The following is a 5,000-nucleotide window of genomic DNA, read 5'->3' as shown; positions in this document are numbered from 1 at the left end:
TGTCATTCTCCGTGTACACTGGACATGCAAAGTGTTCTTTACCCAAAGCATACAGTAGGTCTATGCATTCTCTGTCTATGATCTGCAGGGTTAGGGCCTCCTCGACGAGGCGGTTACTGGTCCGCGGATAATTTCTGGCACAATTAAACAGTATCTGAACCGCGGCCGAAAGAAAAAGAAACTAAACATTTCCCAGAATAGGAAACATTTCTTAATTTATTTTTATCAAATAAAGAGGCATAGCATTAGGGGGTAGTGGTGTGAGCGCTCATTCTTGTGTGTGCACATTAGGGGTGTAACGGTTCATGTATTCGTATTGAACCGAAACGGTACGGGCGTCACGGTTCGGTGCATGAATTTACACGGAGAATACACGGTATAAAAATACATAAAACTCGTGTGCGGATTAATTAATGTCATGCGCAATTACTGTTAAGTAGCGAGAGTTACGGGAGTTCTTTAGCGACACCTAACGCTAATCTGTAGCCTCGCCTTAGCTCTGAAGCTCTGATTGGCGCCTATGTTTTTTTTGTCAGGTCGTCGGTCGAGTCCGTCAGTCATTAGCAGCACTAAGGTTAGACCCACAAGAGTTAGAGGATCCGCTGGTCTCTTTAAGATCGCAAGTTACAGTAACGTTAGTACAGGCGAAAGAGTGGTGGTGGATAAGATGAAACTGTGTGTCGGCGTTGTTCAGCAGTTGTTGGGTATGTGAGTGGAAAAAATGCTACACATATTCGAAGCCATCACCCAGATGATGTAGGCTACCAATCACTGAAACGAGGGGGAAAAACTTCCCCTGCGCTTCAGCAGCCTTTGGATACACATACAAATAGGGCCAAAACCTATGGCTTAAATTAAATGATTTCGTAATGACAGAAAGCTATGTAAATCGCGTGGTAATTACCTTTATGTTGGGGTAACTTGTAACTTCTCACATGAGGTTCTGGTAGTGTTAAGTGCATAGACAGTAAAATAAAGTGACAACGCTAACCAGGGTAATAAACAAACCATGCTACGGTGAGTTAACGTCAAAGGGCAAAGTCACGTGACTTCTAGTTGTAGTCTGTTTATGAAATGAAAGGAGCCATTTCGTTTAAAAAAATAGTGTGATATTTTCAGTTAGTAGGCTAGATTATTACTTTACACACAATAAAAAAAATATTGAGGCAAATTGTAGACCCTTCCATATACAACTAAACACAGATGTTGAAGGTCTTGCTTAAGTGGATTTTTAAAAATCCTTTTTCTATGTAATTTGCACTTTCAGAAATAAGAGATGCTGTATAGGCCTATTTTCAGTTTTATAGCTGATTGTCTTATTTTGTTTACAAGTTACAGATGGAGTCTGGGTACTTATTGTACTGTTTAGCCTACATCTTACACACTTGAGGCTGTTGCAGATAGCTCAGGGAAGAGACTGTATGACACTAGGTGGTACAGCCTGAGACATGTACAAAAAAAAATGCTTTCTGCATTTTTGTTTTGCTTTTCCCTCCATTGTACCGAACTCGTACCGAACCGTGATGTCCGAACCGAGGTATGAACCGAACCGTGACTTCTGTGTACCGTTACACCCCTAGTGCACATCTGTGTAAGTTAAACAGTCACCACTGGAGATAATGTGGGTAGCAGCAACAAACAACGTAGCCTTTTTAAAACAACGAACAAAGCGGAATCTTGCTGTCCATGAAAATATACTGGCTAGATCTTGTTAGGCATGTTTAAGTTAGGCTAATGAACATGTTGCATTCTATACAGCCTGATTATGTAATTCTTTAAGCTACATAGCCTGTCTCCAGTTTTCCTCAATTTTACTAATTAAGAAGGGATAATAGGATATTTGACTGGCATATCATCAAAATTTCCGGAAAACGAAACCTCTGCCGGTCACTTTGACCGGCACCATTTCTTTCTAGCGGAAACTCTAATGTATGAGTGTGTGTATGTGTGTGTGTGTGTGTAGGTCGAGTATGAGGATGCGTAGTGTGTTACCTCTGCGTGCGTGTGTGTGAGCAGCGGTGACTGGTAGCTTTGGCGTGATCATTTCAGCTGGACGTTTGGCAGGCAGATATCTTTCCCTTACTGATTAGCATTAATAAACATCAGTAAGCAAGGCTTTTAAAGCCTAATTGGGATCTAATGGGTGGTCACATTATGCAGAGTGCTGTGGTTCAAGCCTATTAGTTGCTTGGCTGCCCATAGCATTTTGTTCTCCGCTTGCTGAACCTCTCTCTTACATACATGATTGCCAATGAGATTTCCCTCTCTCTCTCTCTTCCCCTCTCCCTCTTCCTCTCTTTCTCTCTGTATTTCTCTCCTTCTCTCTCCCTCTCCCTCTCTGTATTTCTCTCCTTCTCTCTCCCTCTCCCTCTCTGTATTTCTCTCCTTCTCTCTCCTTCTCTCTCCTTCTCTCTCTCTCTCAGCCGGTCTCTTTCGCCTCTCTCAGTATTGTATTTGACACTATATAAATAGAGCCTATTATCCCCAACACCCACTATGGTGTGTAAGCAATCAGGATGGAGAGCAAGCTGTGCAGAAATTACAATAGTCACCATTCTTCTCTCTCTCTCTCTCTCTCTCTCTTTCTCTCTCCTTATATATCCTTTTATCTTCTCTGTACCCCCCTTCATTTTTCTGTTTCTGAATCTATCTATCTTTCTCTCCTTCTCTCTCAGTCCTTTTCATCCTCTCTGACCCTCACTCCCTCTCTCCCCATCTATCCTTTTCTCCCTGTCCCTCTCTCTTTCTCTCTCTCTCTCTTTCACTCTCTCACTGTCTCTCTCCCCATCTATCCTTTTTTCTCTCTTTCTCTCTCTTTCTCTCCATCTACCCTTTTCTCCCTGTCTCTCTTTATCCTTCTCTCTCTCTCTCTCTCTCTCTCTTTTTATCCTTTTCTCCCCCTCTCTCTCTCTCTCTTTACACAGAACGTATATATGGTGTTGGGGGTTGGGAGAAGAGCTTTGAGCTCGCATTTTTGCTCCTTCTCTGTCAAAAGCTCCTTAGCCTGATTTGAAAAATATGCTTTGATTTAAAACGCTCAGCTGCTGTTTTTGACAAGTCTATATCCGATAATCATATCCTATGACAAGACCTCCCTTTATCCCCGTAATCTCAGGGATTTGTTTATTGTTCGTTATTTCAGACGTGGGATGATATAATCTGACCCTAATCTGTATTCAAAGTTTCGAGTGTCTGTTCCTGTTTTTAGATGCAGCATTTGTGGCATTTTGTAGGGGAACTTGTTTGATCCTTAGTGTGTCACTGGGTCAGTTTGTCACTGTTGTTCAGTTTGTTTGTTTGTGTGTGTTTGTGTTTGTTTGTGTTGTTTCCTCCATGTTTGTCCAGTAATCCCCCAAAACGCTTTAGCATCTATATTTTAGGAGTGGAATGATATAATTTGACACTAATCTGTGCTGATTATTATTATTATTATTTTTTTTTTTTACTGTTCTCAGCATTTTAGACATTCATTAGACATTCATATGTTGATATAATAGCTCATATGACCACCACTGTATTGCAGTGGATTGTGGTCACTGCTGGCTGATTGGGTTTCTTAAGGCCTGTCAGGGTTTTCAGTTTTCAGTAGCGGAGACAATAGCAGTGGTGGACACCCAGACAATAACAGTGAAAAGACGTGACCGCTGTCCATGGTTCTGAAGCACTGCATCCTTCAATGTTTCCCATACTTATTTGAATCTACCTTTCAGCAACAATTTCTGTCTTTTTCTGTCTCTCTCTCTCATATCTCTTCCTCTCTATTTTTAGCTCTTTAGTTCTCTAATAAGCTCACACACACACACACACACACACACACACACACACACACACACACACACACACACACACACACACACACACACACACACACAAACACACACACACACACACACACACACACACACACACACACACAAGTCTGTGTCTGAGTATAGTGGTATTTCCTCAGAGTGTGTCCTACTAACCTGCAGTCACAGACAGACAGACAGACAGACAGACAGACACTGGGCCATCTGAAGAAGGGGGGAATCTGACAGAGCTAATTCCATCAAGGACTCAAGAAATCAGAGGTCGCGTAGGACCTGCGTAAACATAGCCTGTAATCTGTCTGTCTGTCTGTGTGGAAGGCTCCTTGCCTGGAAAGCTGTCCTGTCCGGTCTGGGCCAAGTGTCCTCAGGAGACCCATGCTGAGAGGACCGTAAGCTCACAAGGCCTCCGAGTGTCACCGGTCATATTCAGTTGGCGAGGGAGGCTTCTGGTGCATCTCTTAGTCAACGCCCTGCATTGCAGGAGAGTCAGACAGAAATCATGTTCTGTGCTTTCTGATGTCTGATTTACAGGAGTAGAACGACTGAACACTTGTCTTGGCTAGAACATGAGAGAAAGACAGACACAAATACAGACAGGAAGAAGAATGTGTCCCACAACATCACAATCAGGCCTTTTCACTGAGGCAAGAGTTTACAATTATTAAGCAATACAAGGTCCTCTTCAGCCAGGATCAGTGGGTACTGGGTAGGATGTAGAGTAAAGTATGAGAATGTTTTGCAACCAGAGACAGGTAGAGATGGAGAAAGAGAGAGAGAGAGAGATGGAGAAAGAGAGAGAGATAGATATGGAGGAAGAGAGAGAGAGAGACAGATAGAGATGGAGAAAGAGAGAGACAGAGGTTGGGAAAGCAGAAAAGACAGAGAGAAATGGAAGTAGAGTGGGAGAGAAACATAGACAGACAGACAGACAGATAAAGAGTGTCAGAAAGAGAGAGAGAGAGAGAGAGAGAGGGGGAAGGAGGGTGAGAGGAAGAGAGAAAAAGAGAGAAAGAGAGAGATAAATAGATGGAGTGGTTGTCTCTGAGCGGCAGTGGAAGCAGAAGTTTTCTATGAGTCAGCTGGGAGTTAAGGATGAGAGAGGATAGGAGAGGAGAGGAGAGAGGGACCAGGAGATGTGAGGAAGGAAAGAGAGAGAGGGAGAGAGGGAGGGAGGGAGGGAGGGAAGGAGAG

At 43.1% G+C, this 5,000-nt stretch overlaps 1 protein-coding gene across 1 annotated transcript in view; it reads left to right on the top strand.

Moving 5' to 3' along the window:
• dscamb (Down syndrome cell adhesion molecule b) overlaps positions 1–5,000 on the top strand; it is a 122,068-nt gene that overhangs the window by 31,787 nt on the left and 85,281 nt on the right. The gene's annotated exons all lie outside the window — the stretch shown is intronic.

The sequence above is a fragment of the Alosa pseudoharengus genome, unplaced genomic scaffold (assembly GCF_046254945.1).
Source record: "Alosa pseudoharengus isolate Yale_2024_CS ecotype anadromous, Long Island Sound unplaced genomic scaffold, YU_APseudo_1.1 YU_APseudo_1.1_scf_13, whole genome shotgun sequence".
NCBI classification, from domain to species: Eukaryota; Metazoa; Chordata; class Actinopteri; order Clupeiformes; family Clupeidae; genus Alosa; species Alosa pseudoharengus.
Note: the sequence above shows the minus strand (reverse complement) of the source record. Positions and strands in the feature narration are given on the sequence as shown.